The sequence below is a fragment of the Eurosta solidaginis genome, chromosome 4 (assembly GCF_040869045.1).
Source record: "Eurosta solidaginis isolate ZX-2024a chromosome 4, ASM4086904v1, whole genome shotgun sequence".
Taxonomy (NCBI): Eukaryota; Metazoa; Arthropoda; class Insecta; order Diptera; family Tephritidae; genus Eurosta; species Eurosta solidaginis.
In genome coordinates this window covers 61,621,277-61,645,183 of record NC_090322.1, presented here as the reverse complement: position 1 = coordinate 61,645,183, position 23,907 = coordinate 61,621,277, and the positions used below count along the sequence as shown (strand labels likewise).

Genomic DNA, 23,907 nt, shown 5'->3' with positions numbered 1-23,907 from the left:
AAGCTTTTCGGTAAAAAATCACCTGCTTTGCAGATGCCGTTCGGAGTAGGCATAAAACATGTAGTCCCCGTTCCGCCAATTTGTATAGAAAATTAAAAGGAGCACTAAGAAAATTGGAAGAGAAACTCGGTTTTAATCTCTTCGGAAGTCAATCGCACCATTTATTTTTTTATTTTTTAAAAAACGCTGGCATCCCCTTTTTGATCTTTTCGTTATGAATTATGGAAAGGTAATTTTCCCAGAGGAGAGCTTCATCAGATTTGTTCAAAATGTGATTGAAAAAAAAAAAACCAATTGCTTTTCCTACAGGGTATACATACATATATATGCATATAAACGAATTAATGCAATACCCGCAACATTCAATTCATTCATGCACTTTCATTATCACTTTTGAGGACATACACACATATATACCATGATTGGGCACGGTGTACTAAATTTCTATTGCCCCTAAAATTTTAAATTTAGTGGAAGTAAAAACATTTTATAATAACTTGTAGATTAAAGTTATCTGCACTAAAATTATTTTATATACTTATCATCATGATACAAAAATATAAGGTAGTTCTTTTTTCATCTCCGCCATTGCCCTTCAAACTTGTCAAATTCAAAGAGAATAGCTCAATTTACTATAGCGATGTCGAAGAATTATATATCTAGGGAATATTTGATATATAAAAAGTGGCATAATTATATTCCGACTACGCCCCTTTTTAGTGAAAACATTACCCATAAGAGAAAAAGCTTTGTGCCAAGTTTCATTACGCCTTTATCAAAGCTGTTGCAAAAATACTTGGGATAATGACAATTAGTACAGAAGGCTGACTGAAGATAACATGGATGGTTGAAACATGTTGACATAATTTTTTTATTTCGGTCGCCGCCTTAGAGCATAACTTCGAAACACATACAAGGTGTTCGGGTAATGTATCTATCCGGGTACCTCATTAGCTGAATAAAATCAAAAGTTCTGCATAACAATGCCCAAAAGAGCAAATAGCAATAAGTCTTTTGTTTTGCTCTCGCTACGCTACAAATACTATTGCGTTTGGAAATTGTATCGCTGCTTGCTCCGCTGTAAAACACGACGCAGCTCGTAACAGAGCATAAGAAATGTTACATTTGTATATGCAACGGGTCTGCTCTGAGTTCTGTTCATGTTCAGAGCTGGAGCTGTAGCTGAGAATCTTTTCCATTATAACTGCTCTCTGGAGTAGCAAATTTGTGGAAATAATTTAGTGGTAGTGCAAATTCAGTGCACCCTGTCCAACTGTGATATACTCATGTGTATATACGTACATATATAAATACTCAACAACATGTTCTTAGGTTTATGTTGTTGGAATTAATAAATAAATAAATATGTGCATATGTAAGTATATACATACATGCAAACATTCAAAAATTTTGTGATATCATTTTTATTCGCTGCACAACACAGCTGATAAGAAACTCCCATATGGTTCACAAGATGATGGTATACCACAGTTAGATCAAGGTGTACGAGGCATCTAGGCATTACTGTACATGAGGACCACACTTAATGTGTGCTGAACCGCGTGCGCTCTAAAAGGATTGACACATACATCCAATCCGCCTCGTCATTATGTACGCCAGTTTCGACTGACAGCACGTGGGTTACATATAAAAACTGACGTATATAACTACTTTTATTTTGCAATCAATTTGTGTATTTTATCATGATGAAAACAACTGCATGGTATAATCGCTTATGACATTATTGACGTTAATTAAAAAAAATTTGAAAGTGGATATTTCAGAAAAGTTCTGAAGTAGGTCACGTAAATTACATTAAAAAACTATAATACGTGTCTTTCTGATATTTTCGCTATAAGTAAAGCGTGGAATTTGTATGAGATTAAACGCGCGTGGAGTCAAAAAACATTTTTGATCTGGACTTGCTCATATTGAAAAATTACCACTATTGTACAACATATCCAACAACAAACTTTAGTGCAATCAAGAAACGGTAGCCAGTAAGCCGCGTTTTCAGCCAGCAGATGGCGTCTTTTCGTTTGTATTGCTCACTGGTTACTGCAATATCTACGTTTATTCCTTTTTCAGGTGGGTCAGGAGTGCGTCAGCAGTTTTACACCCATGCTATTTCTTCTTCGTCATCGATTTCCTCTATAGGAAGTCCAAGGAAATTTGCAGTTACAATAAGGGTGGACGAAAGGGGCATAGGTTTTACAGGCGTTGTTTCCACATTGCAATTGAGGAGGTGGTTGGTGTCATGTGGGGATACATTATATGCTGGGCATACGTTACGTATGTCGGAATTGATTTTGGACAGGTAGGAGTTTAACCTGTTGAAGTATCAAGTTCGAAGTTGTGCCAGAGTGACGAGCGTCTCCCTGGGTAGTGTTTTCCCCTACTGCGAGGTTCGGTTATTGGTATCTGAGAACGGCCCTGCAGTCAAAAGCCAAACTAGTCAGCAAACATTCTAGTTCATTGACTAGAATTTTGTGGGTTTATTCATACTAGTCAGCTTTTGAATAGTTCATTGACTATAATTTTGTGGTGTTATTCATACTAGTTAATGTATGAGTAGTTAATTGACTAGAATTTTGTGGCGTTCATCATACTGGTCAGTTTTAGAATGGTTCATTGACTATAACTTTGTGGTGTTATTAATACCAGTTAGTATTTAAATAATTCATTTGACCAGAATTTCGCTGTCGGCTCGAGCAAATGCGCGAGTGCTTTCTGTAGCCAATTTGCAATGCATACTTCAGTTGACAATGCTAGATATCGTCCAAATCAACGGGCACATAAACACAAGCATGACGAGTCAACCCTCACCGTTACCTCAACAGAGGTTAAAGAAGTTATTGAAAAGGCCAAGCCATCCATATCAATAGTCCCAGACGGAAGACCTATACCGATGCCAAAACACCTGTGCCATGAGGGCATCAGTAGCCTAGGACATTTTTTCTACTTGTCGTTACAAGCCTATGCCTTTCCAGAATAACAGAGAAAGACCGGAAACCCAGCCAGTATCTACCGATATTATCCCTTTAGTCAGTAACGAAAACGTTTAAAGCCGTTCTGATTCCCTCAATTAAATGAAATTGTTCGGTTATCCAGCCATAAGCATGACTTCCGTAAAGTGCATATCACTACTGAACTCCATTAACACTCATAACAGGACGGCGCTAGTGCAGCTTGGCCTGTTTTTACACTACTGGTTCGTCCCTTCTCCGTTAGATAGATAGATAGTTTATTGAGGATTGCACTGCGACCTTTGGTCAGCACCTCATCCCATCCGACTTCCATGATGAACTCTAGCAGTTCTCTTGGCTAGAGGGATTTAATGTGGGAAAAACGGAGATAGTACTTTGTTTACTTAAGCCTCAATATCTACAAAAAAGTGGGTTTTGTCCAATACCCAGAAAAAAAGTTGATTTTGTCGCATAAAGTTATTATTATAAATAAGAAACTACAGGTTTGACTCACTTATTTACTTTGACTTCCCCTATTCCTGATATTTGGCATATCTTTATTAACTTTTCAATCCAAACCCTGCAATTTTTTCTACAAAAATATCATGAGTTTCAGGCCTAAGTATAATAAGAATCAGGTAAAATAACAGTTGCAATAAATATTGAAAGTGCTATAACTTCTTTGTTTATTATTTTAGTAATATGGTTTCAAAACAACATTTTCTTGAATTTTTAAGTACTTTCGTTTGGTAAGGAAAAAACATACATTAGGGGGGGGGGGGGGGGGGGGGGGTAAAATTTTGTTAGCTGACCTAATCATGTGAAAACGACTTAAAAGGGCATTAAACGGAAATCCGGAGTTTCTCAAGGCCAAAATAATGACATATCAATTTTAAATCGGTCGTCAAATAACCAAGTTACAACGAAAAAACCTTTTTGGCTGTATTTAGAAGGATCAAAAAAAATTTTAAAAAAATTTTCCGAAACCCTCTCAACATAATCTTCAAATTTAGGGGCGGACATTACCAACTTTTTTTTTTTGTATGGGGACCAACCCAGTCTACTGACTAGTATGTCAATTGGTATGATATTGGTGTATATAATAACTAGTATGCCATCTGGTATAATGCTGGCGGAAAGACTGACTAGTATGTTAATTGGTATGAGTCTGATGGGTATGCTGACTAGTATGTCATCTGGTATGATGTTGGTGTATACAATGACTAGTTTGTCAATTGGTATGATGCTGATGCAGAGGCTGGCAATTGATATTTCGTAGGACATCGCCGTGTTAAAAATACCAGTTGGTAATATGGAAAAAAGACAGAACTCATACTAGTATAGATTTTTGGCAAACTAGTATTCTTCTAGTATACAACTAGTTGGTTTGACTGCAGGGGGGGTTCACTGGATATTTATCGGCATAAGAGTTATGACGTGTTTACGCTCATGTGGTACAAACGGCCGAATCTTTGAGTGTCGGATTTCTTCGTAGTGCTTGCGGAAATATCCCTTTCAAGCGGACCACATTAATCAATTGTCTGTTAGGATGCCCAGGTTTCTAAGTACATATTTATTTAACATAAACTGTTTGTTCAGCATTTTGTTTATCTCTTTTGTGAAGAGTTTTCTCACCTCTTTCTTTGTGTAGATACTGTTCCGGCGACTTAGGGCTTGCCGAAATGCAGATCATTATTACATAAAAAGCGTATAGTAATTGCCAGAGGCCGGCGTGATGTAGTGGTAGTGTGCTCCGCCCTTCACACCGAAGATCCTGGGTTTCAAGTCCATGGCAAAGCAACATCAAAAATTTAGAAACAAGTTTTTTCAATTAGAAACAAGTTTTTTTAGGCGGGGTCGCCCTTCGGCAGTGATTTTGCAAACATGGTTTAGTGTGTTTCTGCCATTAAAAGATTCTCAATGAAAACTTATAAAATAACGGTGACAATTAAATACGAGATGCTGAAGCCTCCGAAGAGATTTTAGGCTGAGCTACTTATAGGGTTCCTTTTAATACATTATAAGTTTTACTTTAACTTCATATACTTTGTAATTCCATTAGTTTATTCAATAATGTTATTTTCATTTTTTGATTTAATATATGTACATATGTATTTCAAAAATTTTCATTTTTTGATTATTTGATAAAATATTTTGTGTATGTGAAGTTAATATTTTAAATATTAAAAAAATATATATAAAAATTTAAATATTTTATATCTAAATAAAAAGTTTGTTCAGTATCTACACAACCTTTCCAATTTGCGCCGTGCTCCTTTTTAATTTTCCCTAAAAGTTGGCCGGACGGGGCCTACATATGTATGTACATATTTTATACCGACTCCGAACTGCAGCGCATGGCAGATGAGTTTTCACTGTGGGGCTGTTTATGGCAGAAATATACTCGGAGTGGTTGCCGTGTGTAGAAGTCCACGAAAGTGGGGAAAGCTTCTGACCGCCATTCACCTGGGAATGGCCAGAGCGATTCTTTTGCATGCGGTTCAAGCAGCTCACTACTGCCGGTCGCTTGCGGCCAAGTATCCTCTGGGTAGCCGCTAAACACCCGTTTAGCGGTGAGCTAATGTGAGAAGGCGACAACCTGGCTAGGCCACTCTGACATAATCGGTTTAAGGGCTAGCCGGGGGAGATTTCATCGGCAGCGTCTGTACACCTCTAGGTGCGGCTGCAAGCGGGCGTCTGTCTTGGAGCAAGCGGCTCGCTATATAAACGTGCCAAGTAATATTTTCACCCCCGCTGAGCGGGTTGTGCGCTGGGCTTGGGACCCGCCACGTAAAACCATACTCCAATGAAATATAACAACAAGCCTCGGATAAATACACTCTCTATTGATGACGACCATGGCAAACGTTTGAAGGACAATGAATTGAGGGCATGCACCTGGAACGTCCGCTCCCTGAATGGGATTGGTGCAGATGCCCGGCTGGTTGATGTCCTCGTCAAAGCAAAATCTGACATCACCGCCATCCAAGAAATGCGTTGGACGAAGCAAGGAAGAAAGAAGATCAAATATTGTGACATATATTGGAGTGGCCATGCGAATAAGCGCAGTTTCGGCGTCGGATTCGTGGTGGGAGAGAGACTTTGTCGCCAAGTGCTGGCGTTCACGCCTGTGGACGAGCGTCTCGCCGCTATTCGAATAAAAGCAAAATTTTTTAATATATCATTCATCTGCGCCCATGCGCCGACAGAGGAGAAAGACGATGAGGTGAAAGACACTTTTTATGAACAATTAGAACGCACATACGAGCGCTGCCCCCGTCATGATATAAAAGTCGTGCTTGGCGACTTTAACGCCAGGGTGGGCAAAGAAGGTGTTTTTGGCCCTACAGTCGGAAAGTTCAGCCTACACAATGAAACTTCTCCTAACGGACTGAGGCTGATTGACTTTGCCGGTGCTCGAAACATGGTCATATCAAGCACGAGGTTCATGCATAAAAAGATACATCAAGCTACATGGCTGTCTCCTGATCGAAATACTCGCAATCAGATCGATCACGTTGTGATAGACGGACGGCATGCCTCCAGTGTTTTAGATGTGCGAACGATCCGAGGACCTAACATCGATTCGGACCATTATCTCGTTGCAGCCAAAATACGCACCCGCCTCAACGCGGGTAAAAACAAGGAACAAAAAACACAAGGAAAGCTAGACGTCGAAAAGCTTCAATCACAACAGACTGCCAATGATTTCGCAACTCGACTCTCACACCTGCTCTCTGAGGGCACAACTCATCCTGAAGGAATACAGGAGCAGTGGGAGCATATCTGCAAAGCACATCATACTGCCGCCGAGGAAAAAATTGGTTACCGGCGGCCACGAAAAAACAACTGGTATGATGAAGAATGCCGCGTTGCAACCGAAAGAAAGGACGCTGCCTACAGGGCTACGTTAAAAGCGAGCGCGACAAGAGGAGTGTGTGAACGCTATCGTGAGTTGAAAAGGGAAGCGAGACGCCTTTTCAGGAAGAAAAAAGCAGAAGCAGAAAGGCGTGAGTGCGAGGAGCTTGAGCTGCTAGCCACCAGGAATAACGCCCGAAAATTCTACCAAAAAATACGGCGACAGACGGAAGGTTTTAAGACCGGGGCAAACTCCTGTAGGAATGAAAACGGCGACCTTGTAACTGATGTCCAGAGAGTGCTTAGATTATGGAGGGAACACTTCTCTGCTCTCCTAAATGGAGGCAGCAATTCACCGCGCAGAGATGAAGAACCCGATCCCGCAATCGATGATGATGGAATATATGTCCCCCCGCCCGATTATGACGAAGTTAGAATAGCAATAACCAGATTGAAAAACAACAAGGCCGTGGGCGCTGATGGATTGCCTGCGGAGCTATTCAAGTTCGGCGGCGAGGAGTTGGTATAGTGTTAACTACTTTGTACTCTTTACTTTAATTTTTAAAATAATTTTAATTGAGTTTTCGTGTTAACTTAAAATTTTGAATAACTTCAAAAAAAAGAAAATTCTAATTAGTTGGAAAATATCTAAACTCAAAAATAAACAAAAATAAATTTTTATATTTAAAATCAAAATAAAAGATTCTTTTAAAATATCAATTTGAATGTTGATATATTGGCGATTCTACCAACGGACCTAAATGTTTATATAAGTCTATATGTGATACAATCACTGAATGTCACGCTTTACGTATCACAAAGCTATTGACCAATAAAATACCGCAAATAAAAGTGCAACTAAGTGACGTGCTACCAAAGAAAATTTGTTTAAAGTTACCTGGACCAATTACAAGCTATCTACCGGTTTCAGCAAATGTACACACGGTCCTGCTCCGAATCATCACATCCTTGAATGCTGTTTAATATAAATTTTAAAAGTATATTCAGTGCATTTTCATACAACAAGAACAACCATTAAAATTTAAATAAAAAATCAATAACCGAAATTAACAGGATGAAATACGCATCCATCTACCCTCAACATTTTTGCGGTACATCTGTTAACACTAGTGAGAAGAAATCAACAATTAAAACAAATATCGAACAGGATGAGTACCGTTATGTGATATAGAAGAAAGAATAAAAAAAACCGCTGGAACTAAACGTTATTTTTGTTGTTTTGATAGAAATAATAAAATAGTTAAAAATGCAACAAAAAATTGTGAAATAATTAAAAAATTTAATTTTTGAGTGATTTTTCGCAACACATTGCAACATATTTTTAAGTTACGCAATATAAAACGCTTAAAACGAGAAGTGTAAATACGCTAAAACTCATTTTTAAAAATAAATGCCAGATCAAAACAATACTGTCACTGTTTTAAATACAACCACAGCTGTAGAAAATTGATCCAGCATTACTCAGGAAGTTTCATCTACAAAATAGTGTCACTAACCTCTCCCTACATTTCATTCGTATATCCAAGTATTTTAACATTCAACAAGCAACATCGTCATATAGTGTACCGTTTATTGGAACCATTCATGATCTTTAACGTCCTCTACACAAATAAGAGCATCATTATATTTTAAAGCCATTGCATATTTAAATTTATCAATCAACTCTTCCATAGTAATAAATCGTAAATATAAATTTTAAATAATTTTAACTTTTTCTAAATACAATTTTTATTTTAATATTAAATTAAAATTTCAAATTTATTTTAAGATTATTTTTATATCTTAAAAATTTTAATATAAGTTATTTAAATTTATTTATTTTTTATATAAAATTAAATATTGTATTTAAATTGTTAACTCCCTTTCCAAAAAATTCTTAAATATTTTCTTATTTTCAAATTTTTCATTTAAATTTCTTTTCATATGGTTCTACGTTCACCAATACGAACTCGTAATTTTACAAATTCAGAAAATCAAAATATCAACCATACAAATAACATCATGACTCACAATACAACTCAAAATTCTAACATTAATACAACACAAAACAACATCTCTAAAACAACACAAAATACTTCAACACAAGATAACTTTACAAATTTTCCTTCTACTAAATCTATTAAATTACCACAATTTTGGCAAGATTGTCCTGATGCCTGGTTTTTGCTTGTTGAATGACAATTTGAAATTAACAATATCAATGATGACAATTTAAAATTTCAAAATGTTCTAATTACTCTTCAACGAGATACTATATCTAAAATTTTAGATGTTATTAACCCTCCTCCTCTTTTTAATAAATATGATACAATCAAAAAAATTCTATGTGAAAGATTTTCTCTTAGCGAAGAAAAACGATTAGAACAATTATTTTCAAAAACTGAACTTGGTGATCGTTCACCATCTGAATTATTCAGATTTATGAAATCTGACTCCATAGTTAGCCAAGAATTACTCTTTAAATTGTGGATTCGTAAATTACCACAAGAAATACAAATTCATTTTACTTCCAATAATAATCAAAACAGAGATGAAATTATTTTTTTAGCTGACAAACTTTTTGATTTAATCAATAAACCTCATTCTTCCAAATCTCCTGTAGTCTCAAGTATAAATAATAATATTTTAGAACAATGCGTTAAAAATTTAACTGAATTAACTACGACTATTTTTCAAAATTTAAATAAAATTTTTAATGATATTAATCAATTACAAATCCGTTCAAGATCTAAAGATAGAAATAGATCTAAATCTCGAAATTTTTCAGGATCAAGAAATTTTTCAAACAATCGTAATTTTAATTCACAAACAACTATTTGTTGGTATCACAAAAAATTTAAGAATAACGCTCTCAAATGTATACCCCCATGCAATTTTAATCAAAATCATAATTCAAATTACGAACAAAATTTAAACTGAAACGATCCATTATGACGGTGACGGATAATGGAACTATTATTAAACCTACTCGTCGCCTATTCATATTTGATAAATTCAATAAACTTAATTTTCTTATCGATACCGGCGCAGTTGTATCAGTTATTCCTTTTTCTAAATTTAAAATTTATAAAAGAAATTCGGATCTTACTTTGACCGCAGCAAACGGTTCTTCAATTGAAACTTTCGGTACAAAACTACTTAAAATTGATTTAGGTTTAAGAAGAGATTTTGAATTTCCATTCATTATTGCGAACATTGATACACCAATTTTAGGAGCAAACTTTTTAGAAAAATTCGGAATTATTGTCAATATTAAAAATAAAGAAATAATGGATTCTACTACAAAAATTAAAGTTACTGGATCTTCTGGATTTTCTGATATTTTCTCACTCAAAATTCCTATTGTCGAAAATAAGTTTTCAAAATTACTTAATGAATTTCCATCTATTACCTGTGAACCAGATTATACTAAACAAGTTAAACACCATACGGTTCACAGGATAGAAACAAAAGGTATTTTGCCATTTTCGAAACCCAGACGTCTTGATCCAATCAAACTTAAAATTGCTAAAGCTGAATTTGAATTTTTAGTTAAAACTGGTATATGCAGACCCTCAAATTCTCCTATTGCATCTCCACTTCATCTCGTTCCTAAAAAAGAACCAAATGATTGGAGACCTTGCGGAGACTATCGAAGACTTAATTTTATTACTACACCAGATCGGTATCCTTTACCACATATTCACGATTTAACAATTGATTTAAAAAACAAACAATTTTTTTCCAAAATTGATCTTGTGCGTGCTTACCACCAAATTCCAATGGCAGAAGAAGACATTCATAAAACTGCAATAACTACCCCTTTTGGAATGTTTGAATTCGTAAGAATGCCTTTCGGTTTACGAAACAGTGCTCAAACTTTCCAACGCTTTATTAATGAAGTATTTTCTGATTTCGATTTTGTATTTACATACATTGATGACATTCTTATTGCCAGTGATAATGAAGATCAACATATAAATCATTTAAAATCAGTTTTCAAAAGACTTGAAGAATATAATTTAAATATCAAACCTTCAAAATGTACTCTCGGTGTAAATAAATTAAATTTTTTAAGTTACGAAATTTCAGGCGAAGGTATTAAACCATCTTTAGATAGAATTGAAATCATAACAAATTTTGAAAAACCAATTTCTATAAATAAATTACAAAAATTTTTAGGTATGATAAATTACTATCACAGATATATTAAAATGTTAGCAACAGAACTTAGTCCTCTGCATGAAATGTTAACACATGCAATTAAAAACAAACTCAAACAATTAAATTGGACAAATGAAACCACAACAGCTTTCGAAAATGTTAAAAAACTTTTTGCTAAAAATACCTTACTTACACATTTCGACAAAAATGGTACTTTATCATTAGCAGTAGATGCATCAAATGTTGCTATTGGAGCAGTTCTTCAACAAACTAGCAATAATATACTAGAACCCTTAGCTTATTTTTCAAGAAAATTAACTACAACAGAAACTAAATATTCAACATTTGATCGTGAACTTTTGGCAATTTATAATTCAATTAAACATTTTAAACATTTTCTTGAAGGTAGAACTTTTACAATTTATACTGATCATAAACTTTTAATTCATGTTCTAAATTCTAAAGTAGATAGATCTCCTCGTCAACTACGTCATCTTGAATATATTGCTCAATTTACAAATGATATTCAATATATACGTGGAAAAGACAACATAGTTGCCGACACACTTTCCCGTATTCCAGAAATAAATGCAATTTCAACTCAAGATATAAATTTAGAAACTTTATATAAAGAACAACAAACTGATACATTTTTACAAAAAACCATTTCTGATCAAAATTCTAAAAATAATTTAAAGGAAATTCATATTCCAGTTATTAATTTAAATATATGGTGTGATGTTTCTCTACAACCTTTTCGACCTTATGTTCCACATTCTATGAGAAGAATTATATTTGACAAAATTCACTCATTATCTCATCCAAGTATAAGAACAACTAGAAAATTAATTCAAAATAAATATTATTGGCCTAACATGCGTAAAGAAATTAACGATTGGACTTCATCTTGCATCAATTGTCAAAAATCCAAAATTTCAAGACATAGTAAATCTCCTATTCAAAAAATTCAAATACCATCAGGTCGTTTTGAACATATTCATATGGATATTGTTGGACCTCTTCCAGTTTCAAATGAAAATTGTTATATTTTAACAATTATTGATAGATTTTCACGTTGGCCTGAAGCTTATCCACTTAAAGATATTTCAACAAATACTATAGTAAAAACTTTTATTCAAAATTATATACCACGATTTGGTATACCGTTGAATATTACAGTAGATCAAGGTTCACAATTCACCTCAAAATTTTTTACAGAATTAACTAAACTTTTAGGTTCTCATAAAATTCATACATCTCCTTACCATCCCCAAGCAAATGGCATGATAGAGAGATTTCATCGAACTTTAAAAGCAGCAATTATAGCATCAAACGACTCGGTTCATTGGTCTGACATTTTACCATTCATTCTACTTGGTTTACGAACTTCTATTAAAGAAGATTTAAAATGTTCATCTGCTGAACTTGTTTATGGCCAAACACTTAGAATACCTGGTGAATTAATTATTTCAAATAGTAATAAAGAACATGATTTTTCTAATGACGCTCTTCATAAAATAAGAGAATATTTTTCACTTGTTCGTTCTAAAGTTTTTCATCATAACAAAGAAAATGTTTTCGTTCCTAAACAATTAGAAAATTGTGAGTATGTTTTTGTTAAAGTTCTTCGTAAATCTAATTTAGAATCACCTTATGAAGGACCTTTTAAAGTTATATCTAAGAAACATAAAACATTTACAATTCAATACAATAATACTATTAAAAATATTTCAATTGATTTACTTAAACCAGCAAACATACTTATTAACACTAATTTAAATACAAATACATTAAACAACAAAAAACAAAAAAAGGTTACATTTAATATTAATTAATAATTTGTTTGTTTCAAATTTTCTTGGAGGGGGAGTAAATATAGTGTTAACTACTTTGTACTCTTTACTTTAATTTTTAAAATAATTTTAATTGAGTTTTCGTGTTAACTTAAAATTTTGAATAACTTCAAAAAAAAGAAAATTCTAATTAGTTGGAAAATATCTAAACTCAAAAATAAACAAAAATAAATTTTTATATTTAAAATCAAAATAAAAGATTCTTTTAAAATATCAATTTGAATGTTGATATAGTTGGTAAGGCGCATGCAGCAGCTTCTTAGCAAAATATGGGCGGAAGAAAGCATGCCCGACGGTTGGAATCTAAGTGTTCTTTGCCCAGTCCACAAGAAGGGGGATACTGCAAAATGCACCAACTATCGTGGAATCAGCCTTCTTAATATCGCATATAAGGTCCTTTCAAGTGTATTGTGCGAAAGATTAAAGCCCACCGTGAACCGGCTGATTGGACCTTATCAGTGCGGCTTCAGACCTGGTAAATCTACCATCGACCAGATTTTCACAATGCGCCAAATCTTGGAAAAAACCCGTGAAAAGAGAATCGACACACATCACCTCTTCGTCGACTTTAAAGCCGCCTTCGACAGCACGAAAAGGAGCTGCCTATATGCCGCTATGTCTGAATTTGGTTTCCCCGCAAAACTTATACGGCTGTGCAAAATGACGTTGAGCAACACCATCAGCTCAGTCAGAATTGGGAAGCACCTCTCCGAGCCGTTCAAAACTAAACGAGGTTTCAGACAGGGTGACCCCCTATCGTGCGATTTCTTTAATTTGATGCTGGAGAAAATTATACTAGCTGCAGAACTTAACCGCACTGGAACAATATACTATAAAAGCGTGCAATTACTGGCATATGCTGATGACATTGATATCATCGGCCTAAACACCCGCGCTGTTAGTTCTGCTTACTCCAAGCTGGAAAAAGAAGCGGTAAAGATGGGTTTGATGGTGAATGAGGACAAAACGAAGTACCTGCTGTCATCGAGCAAAGAGTCAGCGCATATGCGCCTTGGCAACCACGCTACTGTTGGCAGCCATAATTTCGAAGTAGTAAAAGACTTCGTTTATTTGGGAACCAGCATCAACATTAGCAACAACATCAGCACTGAAATCCAGCGAAGAATCAATCTTGCTAATAAATGCTACTTTGGACTAGGTAGGCAATTGAAAAGTAAAGTCCTCTCTCGGCGAACGAAAATCATACTCTACAAGTCACTTATCGTACCCGTCCTGCTATATGGGGCAGAAGCATGGACCATGACAACAGCAGATGAAGCGGCTTTGGGAGTGTTCGAGAGAAAAGTTCTTCGAAAGCGAACTGGCGCGCCTTGTTGGACGGCCATAACCGTTTAGACGGTTAAGCGCCAATTAAGTAAGTAAGTAAGGTTGCCAAACAAGTGCGTAGAAAAATTTGTTTATAAAACAATAATGACTTAAGCAAAGGATACAAAATTTATTTAGATGAAACTAGTGTTTTTAAACTTGGAACATATTACAGAATCTAATGACAACGCAATATTCAGGGCGGTCATGGAATCCAAGTCGGTTTTGCGTTTTATCGGAATTGCAAACCAATATTGATTTAAGTTGGTGTCATAAAACCGTATTGGTTTTGCTGTTTTCGAATTTAAATAAAAGCGATGTTCGAATCAGCTGTTTTGCAGTGTTATCGGTGCACCGGCAATTTTGATGTTAATTTTTTTTGGAAAAATTTTGTAATAAATTGTTTTGTGCATCTAAATAGAAATAAACAAATTTATTGTCATCAAAATGTCAGCACTTGTTGCATTTATGTCATTGGAAGAAGAAAGTTGCGAGATGGTCAAAAGGAAAATTTTGAGAGATCGCAGCAATCCATTTGAGTTGCCAGAGACAGCGTAATTAAATTTCTTAATGTGGGTTTCTAAATATTTATAGTGTATTTGCAGTTTCATTGCATACTATCGCATAAACAAAGAGGCTTTCCGAATGGTATTGGACACCATTGAAGGACGCTTAACTTGCTCGAAAGTTCGATTACGATTTTTAACTGAAGGATCCTATCAAATACCAGTTGGCAAGAACACGGTGTCAACGTTTTTAGATGATGTGCTTCGTGAAGCCCTTCGCAATATCTGTATGTTTCTCCATGAATTCCATCAAAATACTGTTTTGCATTGAATTTTTATGCTTTCCCCTATTAAGAGTGAAAATATATGTAAATTTACATTTATTTACTTACATTTTTAGAAAATGATCAACTACAAAAGAAAAACATCTATGAAAAAATGAAATCCATTGAAATCCAACAGCATTTAACTGATTGGTTTGTTTCCGATAGTAAAACCAATATTATCGGATTCTGTGACACCTAAAACCGACACTAAATCCAATTCGAACATTAAACCGATAACATTGGATTTCATGACACCAAAGTAATTTTTTTGTCGGTTTTAATTCCGATTCCGACAACAATTGGATTCCATGACAGCCCTGATTAATGGAAAAATTACGTTAGTATTCTCCGAGATCGTTATTTTTAAGAAAGTCGTTCCAATATAGAAATTTTGCTCTCAAGCTTCCCGATAACTGAGAGCGTGGGTCTCTAAAAATTGAAAATGATTGCCCTTTCGCATACGCTATGCGAGGACAATTGTGTTTTGGAATGCAGGCCCCTCACTTATACTATGTACAGACACACCAAATTGGCAATTTATACCATTTGGGCAGTTTATTACGCAATTTATCATATAATAAATTGTAATAATAAATTGCCAATTTAAAAAAAATTGCGTAATAAATTGTCTTAAACTGCAAATGCAACCTTGTAAAGTGTGTTTATTGAGTACCTAGATTTAAACGTCAGTTACGCATGGCTCAACTATATGGTTGGCAGATCTCATCAGCTGATTTTATTTTTTTCGTTTCACTGGAGTAGGGATTGTCAAAAGAAGATGGCAAACGCAAAATAAAACCAAAACATTGAACACATTTTCTTACAACACACAAAAATTTCAAAGTTTTATGTTTTCACTCCATTCGATTCGCCTAATACCAACACGCACATTTTGAAAGTCTGAACATAGGTATGTTGTTGCTGTAGAGATGAGCCAACCAGCCAACAAATTACTATTGTGTAAGTTAAATTGAGTTGTATGAACACCACTCAATTTAAATCGCCTCAGTTAATTTTTGAACATTGTATTAGAGACTTCAAACTTTGAACATATGTTCATACATACCGTAAGGAGTGATCAATTTTCAAAATTCATCAACATTATGTCTGTGTTTGAGTAAGAACTTTCCGCTGCGTTTTGATCAATTTATATAAAGGAAGTGAAGTTCAGGATTTTGTGAAAATGGTCTAGAATCTTTGCATTGCAAACTTGTGTAGCAATTTTTTACAAAACACCCACAAAATACACGGCTATGCATTTTCTACGTCATGGCAAATACGTAACATCAAAAACTATAGTAAATTTTTTCAATTTTGAATAGCAAATCAACAACTGTCAAAACAAAACAAAGTATGCAAAGAAAACGTCCAAAATGGAAAAAGTTGTTTACGATCCGTAGCATTGTGGATAACACAAGTGTGATATCTTCTGCATAGACGTTAAAATTACAAATACAATGGATCACCAAATTTTTTTAAAAAGTAGCCATTTTGAACATCCTGTCAGCCAGTTGAGGGATAAGATATCACACTTGTTTTATACACAATGATCAGTAGCTTTCATCTGCTATAGCAACGTTTCCAACCATGAATCAATAAACAGATCCCGCATTAAAAAATGAGAGAGAAAAAAATCATACTTAGCTGTGAAATAAATATTCTCGGGGTAACGTCACGCTTTTGACAACGTTTTCATTGCTGACACAGTGTTCAGACTTTATTCCAATCGGAGTATTTTTCTCCGCTCTTACCTCCTACTACGTTTTTTATATCAAAGGTCTATTTGTGTCGAGTTGACAACTAAATAGTATTACTACCTAATATCTTTGAAGTTTTCGTTGCATACGAGCCAAGATCTAGCATTCCGGAATTGTTGTATGTGTAATCGAATTTGAAAAAAAAAGTTTGATGACGTATCGCTTTTGAAGTTTTTCGATTTATTACATTTTCTCATATTTCGCTACCAGTTTTCGGAGTATTTAAAACCGTTAGCTGAGTAAACGACTACGCCGGAGTAAAAACTAAATTTTCGGAGTATATTTTTTCTTCCTTTTTGGAAGCGGGCGAACAACTAACATCAAATTGATTTGATCAGTTAATATAGTATAAGATAAAGAACAAAAAAAGTGGGTCATGTGGACAAGACGAAGTACTTGCTGTCATCGTCGCCTTGTAGCCACGTCACTGTTGATGGATATAAATTCGAGACTGTGAAGAATTTCGTCTATTTCGGAAACAGCATTAAGAGTAAAAACAATATCGGCCTAGAAATCAAACGGAGAATAACTCTTGCCAACAAGTGCTTCTTTAAGCAACTGAAAAGTAAAGTTCTCTCTCGACGAATAAAATTCTCTCTCTACAAGCCACTCATCGTACCTGTCCTGATGTATGGCTCGGTATCGTGGAAGGTGTCCATAGAAGATGAGATGGCTCTTGGAATATTCGAGAGAAAAGTTCTCCGGAAGATTTATAGCCCTATCCGTGATGTCGACGGTGAGTATCGAAGGAGGTATAATGATGAGCTATATGAGCTTTTCGTAGATATGACGATAGTACAGCGCGTATAAACAGAAAGCTTCGCTAGCTAGGTCATGTTATGCGGATGAACAAATACGCTCCGGCAATTTGTAAATAGAGGAAAGAGAAGATCTTCACTGAGTTGGGAGAGACAGTTGGAGGAAGGTTTGACCGTTAAGGTTTGTGACTGTTATCGCAAAACAGGGTTAGCTGACCTCACTGACTCAACGTACTTGTATATAAAACTTCAAGCAGTGCTGTATGTTGAATTTTGGCGGGATTTACAGATCGCATCCGAACACATTTTTTGCTTACATTTGACTCCTTCTATTCTCATTCCGTACGAAAAAATACAAAAACTGTGAGTAAAATGTGAACAAACATGTCTTAAACAATGAATACGCGCCATTTCATCTAATCCACTTGTAAACAATCAGCTTTTCATACGTATGCAATGAAAACTTCATCCGAAAGATATTAGGTAGTAATACTATTAATTTTTCAACTCGGCCCACATAAACCTTTGAGATAAAAAATGTAGTAGGAGGTAAGAGTGGAGCAAAATACTCCGATTGGAATAAAGTGTGAACACTGCGTCAGCAATGAAACATGTTGTCAAAAGCGTGACGTCACGCCGAGAAAATTTGTTTCCCAGCCAACTATAATTTTTTGCACTCTCATTTTTTAATGCGGGATCTGTTTATTGGTTCATGAGATGAACGAGCACTTCGGTATAAAAAACAAATTTACACTAAAAAATTGATAACTAAAAATGATTGAAAAATATTATTGAGCTGAAAAAAATTGTATTCAAAATTGATTCATTAAAAAAATTTAAATTACTTCAGCTGTTTAAGGGCTTGAACTTAAAATTTGAGATAAAAAAAAAATTTTTCTCAGCGGGGTCGCCCCTCGGCAGCGTTTAGCAAGCACTCCGAGTATATTTCTGCCATGAAAAGCTTTTCAGTGAAAGCTCATATGCCTTGCACATGCCGTTCGGAGTCGGCATAAAACATGTAGGTCCGGTCCCGCCAATTTGTACATGATGATTTGGAAGAGGAGCTCGGCCTAAAATCTTTTCAGAGGCTATCGCGCCTTATATTTATTTTTATTATAAGTCATGATCAATTGCATTTACGCGTCTTGAGATGTTCGAGACCCGGGGTCCCAAAATTTAGTACTTCACAAGTATCTCGCTTCCAATGTCTTGATGGAGTTTTGCGCTCAGTTCGAAGTTGAACATGAAATCCTCCACAGGTCCACCTGAAGTACTTTTTCGTGTTCTCACAATTCTAAATTAAGGCTAGAGCAGTTGCTAAAACTTTGCATCGACTAAGATTAGGTATTGATAAAGCAAACTCTTTCAAATATTGTGTTACGGCGGATTCCTTTGCAAATCAACTGTCCTAATAAAACGCTAGATATCTAGTAATTCACTTAACTGGTGTTAACTTCCCTTTATTAACCAATTAAATATTAACTTTTACAAAGGTTATATGCGGGTTGAAAAACGGTATTAATATGCGGAATAACTTTAGCGAAAACTTACTGAGCGGCGGTGTAGAACTGCACTAGTCGAGATCAAAAAACTAATACAATAGGCAGTTCTTATTAGTTACGGACATGTCAAGGTTACGGACATAGCACAAAAATGAAATACATTATTTAAACAATTTTTTTAATTAAACGGTTTTCGAATTAAAATTTAAGTAACTTCCCGAAAAGATACAAGCTTGAAACTTGGAATATAGTTCAGAACCTGATGTCAATGCAAGAATGAGAAGAAAAAATCCGATAGGTGGTGCATGGACCGAAATATTTCAAAAAATCGTATTTGTGGTCCGATTTGGTTCATATTTGGAACACATAATACATACATGAACAGAAAGCGATCTATGAAAAAAAATCGCCGCTAGGGTGCGCAAGGATCGAGGTATTAAAAAAAATCGTATTTGTGGTCCGATTTGGCTCATATTTGGAATATATATTACATATAGTCCGGTAGAAGTGACATCAAAATATTTTGGAGTTCTGGGAGGGACAAGAATACATGGCGTAGAGCCGAGTAAAGTCTTTGGAAGGATTATGTATCGAGGACTTAGATTGTAACAAATTGTCAGGAAAGAATCCTTGTAATAATGAGCCACTAAATGAACTAAAAAGAAAGAGAAATAATAGGCAATTAAATAAAGACTAAAAACTTGAAAAAAAAATGTTTAAGATAAACGGTTTTATTGAAAACAATACTTACCTTAAGTAATAATAATACTAAAGTCATCACAGTCCTCATCAATCTAGGGTGTTGATCAGAAAATTATATAAAAGCATTGGACGCGTCAAATTTCTATTAATAGTCATATATAAGACCAACTGAACCTTAATCAGGTAATGCCACGCCTCACATTTTTTGAAATTTCACGGGCCCAACGCATTTATTTAATTGTTTTATCTACGCCCTAGATTGATGAGGAGTGTGATGACTACTACCTGGGACCTACTTAATTATTTTCTAGCTTTTAGTATTATTATTACTTAATGTAAGTATTGTTTTCAATAAAACCGTTTAACTTAAACATTTTTTTTTTCAAGTTTATAGTCTTTATTTAATTGCCTATTATTTCTCATTCTATTTAGTTCATTTAGTGACTCATTATTACAAGGATTCTTTCCTGAAAATTTGTTACAATTTAAGTCCTCGATACATAATCCTTCCAAAGACTTTACTCGACTCTGCGCCATGTATGCTTGTCCCTCCTAGAACTCCAAAATATTTTGATGTCACTTCTACCGGACTATATGTAATACATATTCCAAATATGAGCCAAATCGGACCCCAAATACGATTTTTTTTAATATCTCGATCCTTGCGCACCCTAGATCGCTTTCTATTCATGTATGTATTATGTGTTCCAAATATGAACCAAATCGGACCACAAATACGATTTTTTTAAATATTTCGATCCATGCACCACATATCGAAGTTTTTTTCTCATTATTGCATTGTCTGCGTTAACTGCTTATGTTGCCATATTTACATTAACTTTAAAATATTCATAAATGAACTCAACATATTGTATTTGGATTACCATTTGGGTCACCGGCTACATCGACAACAACAAAGGCAGTCGGTTATATGTACCGGAGCGACTCGGGATTTTTCCCGACCAAGGACTGTCATTTCAGTGTGACCCCATTTAATTTGTTTCGTCCCTCCCACAAATTGTCATCCCCCCAGCAGCTCCTTGCAGCAGGACTGCTACATATTCTCTTACTCCGGGAAGGTATCGAACCCAATCCGGGTCCGTCTCCTGACCCCGGTCCTGAGAAATGGTTTTGCTGCATTTTCCAGAAAATAATCTTTTTAGGACGGTCATACTCTGTTCAGTGTGTCTCGTGCAAGGGATGGTTGCATCGGACAGGTTGTTCTGGGCTTGATCCCAAAACCCGACGTCCACGTAACTTTTATAAATCTTTTGTGGCTCCTTGCTGCTCACGCCCAAGGGCGTCCCGTAGTCTACGCCTAAGCGCCCCCCCACTACCTTCCAGCAGCCTCGCTGCTCAGCAAGCCACAACAAGTACCCGCTGCTGCTCGCGCCCCACGGCGCCAACAACTCAAACAGCTGTAACCACTCATAACTACTACCTTCGTAGTAGAGCTGGTAGCAATGCTGAGCATCAGCCCCTGCCCCGTCTTCTTCTCCCCCCTCTTTTCTGGCAGCAATCATGCAGGTCAGGGAAACAGACTCTTAATCCCTACCTCCGTTTGCACCGTCTGCCAGCACAGAATATATAGGTTTGCGACATCCGCTCAATGCAGCTCCTGCCTTGGGTGGTGCCACTTTCCTAGATGTTCTGGTCTCCGCGACGGCAACCCCTCGACGGGTTTCATCGCGCCATGTTACCAGGTCGCAAACCCAAATCATCCGGGTACCCCAATGCTTGCCCAAGGGCGCCCAGTCCCAAGGCCACACCAGCAATTGCGTCCTGGCCTTCCACAACCTAGGCGTAGTCACCCGTCACTTACCCCTAGAGTGGCGGCGTCACCCCTCATGCACTTCAGAATTCTGCAGTTAAACTGTAATGGACTAACTGGGAAGATTACGGAGATAGTCGATTTCATGAAGCGGCACAACATCCGCATTGCTGCGATTCAAGAGACTAAACTCACAGCAAGATCTGCATTGCAGACCTGCTCTGGGTATATCGTCCACAGGAAAGACCGCGAGAGCGGAAATGGAGGCGGCCTCGCGTTTATTATACACCACTCTGTGCAATATTATATATTTGATCCTGGCATCGACCGCAGGGACAATGTCTTAGAACGTCAAGGCCTATCTGTTCGGTCAGGCGATGCAAATCTAGAAATCATCAACATCTACATCCCTCCTGTCACCTGTTGCCCCAGTGGATACCGCCCTAATATCGAGGCCTTACTAACTGGCAACAATCGCATTATCTTAGGCGATTTCAATGCCCATCACGACCTATGGCATTCAAACTTGCGGGCGGACAGTAGGGGTGAGATGTTGGCGGATCAAATAGAAGAAACGACGTTCTGCACAATAAACGGAGACGCCCCCACACGTATGGTAGGAAGCTGTCATAGCTCGCCAGATATCTCAATCGTGAGCGCAGAACTCGTAAACTGCGTCAACTGGCAGCCGATGGTAACATTGGCATCCGACCACCTGCCCATACTTATTTCGTTCGAGCGTACCGCCGACTTCAACTTCACCGAAAAACGCACTTTCATAAACTTCAAAAAAGGAAAGTGGGAAGAATATAAATCTGCAACAGACAGCAGCTTTGCTGCCCTCCCTATCCCGACTGATGCCCGCCAAGGGGAGCGTGCCTTCCGTAAGGTCATTGAATCCGCCTCGGCACATTTCATTCCCGCCGGGAGAATTCCCGAAATCCGGCCCCACTTCCCGGCGGAGGCCGCGAGCTTAGCGAGGGAACGCGACCTTATAAGACAGCTTGATCAAGGCGACCCCCAAATAAGGGATATAAACCAACGCATCAGATTGCTTGTGTATGAACACAAGCGGGCGAAATGGGAAGAGCACCTAAGAGGCTGTAACCTCTCTACCGGTGTAGGTAAACTTTGGTCCACCGTAAAGTCCCTATCGAATCCGACTAAGCACAAAGACAAAGTTTCCATCGCCTTTGGCGATAAGGTGCTGTCGGATGCGAAAAAATGCGCGAGCGCTTTCTGCCGACAATATATAATGCATCCTACGGTTGACAAAGATAGACGGAGAGCCAATAGACACGCACATAAACACAAATTCAGCGCGTCACCAGTCACCATCACCGCTAGAGAGGTTGAGGACGCCATTGGTCGCGCTAAACCATCCAAAGCAGTGGGCCCAGACGGCATAGCCATGCCGATGCTTAAAAACCTAGGGAAAGAGGGTTTCAAATATTTAGCGCATGTCTTCAACCTGTCTTTTTCCACCTTTGTCATACCCGAGAAATGGAAAATGGCCAAGGTGGTCCCGCTACTAAAGCCTGGGAAACCAGCTAACATAGGTGAGTCATATCGTCCGATATCTCTCCTATCGCCAGTGGCAAAGACGCTTGAAGCCATTTTGCTCCCTTATTTCCAAGCACATTTGCAGCTAGCCCCTCATCAGCATGGCTTCAGAAAACTCCATAGCACTACCTCCGCGCTAAATGTCATTAGCACCCAGATAAATTGCGGTTTGAATCAATACCACCACCATAGAACAGTACTCGTAGCGCTAGACCTATCAAAAGCCTTTGATACGGTCAACCATGGCTCGTTACTGCAAGACCTGGAAGGGTCTACCCTTCCCCCATGTCTTAAAAGGTGGACCGCAAATTATCTGGGTGGTCGGCAGGCATCGGTGCAATTCAGAAACGAAACATCAAAACCAAGGAGAATTAAACAGGGGGTGCCACAGGGTGGTGTCCTATCCCCACTTTTGTTTAATTTCTACATATCTAAGCTACCTTCACCACCGGAAGGAGTCACAATCGTTTCCTACGCCGATGACTGCACAATAATGGCCACAGGCCCAGGCCCAGAGATCTATGAGCTATGCAATAAAATAAACGGCTATCTCCCTGATCTCTCCAGTTTTTTCGCCTCGCGAAACCTGGCATTGTCATCGACTAAATCTTCCGCGACCTTATTTACAACATGGACGCCCCAAATGTCGACCATATTGAACATCCACGTCGATGGCACTACGCTACCGACTGTCCTACACCCCAAAATATTGGGTGTGACGTTTGATCAGGATCTGCATTTTGGTGCGCACGCAACCGCAATTGTTCCGAGAATTCAGAGCCGTAATAAAATCCTTAAATCCCTTGCTGGCAGTACCTGGGGAAAAGATAAAGAAACGCTCATGACCACATACAA

General features: G+C 37.0%; 1 protein-coding gene across 1 annotated transcript in view; it reads left to right on the top strand.

The window, feature by feature from the left end:
* The window catches only part of LOC137249875 (uncharacterized), a 369,478-nt gene that overhangs the window by 17,299 nt on the left and 328,272 nt on the right, over window positions 1-23,907 (top strand). The window lies entirely within an intron of this gene.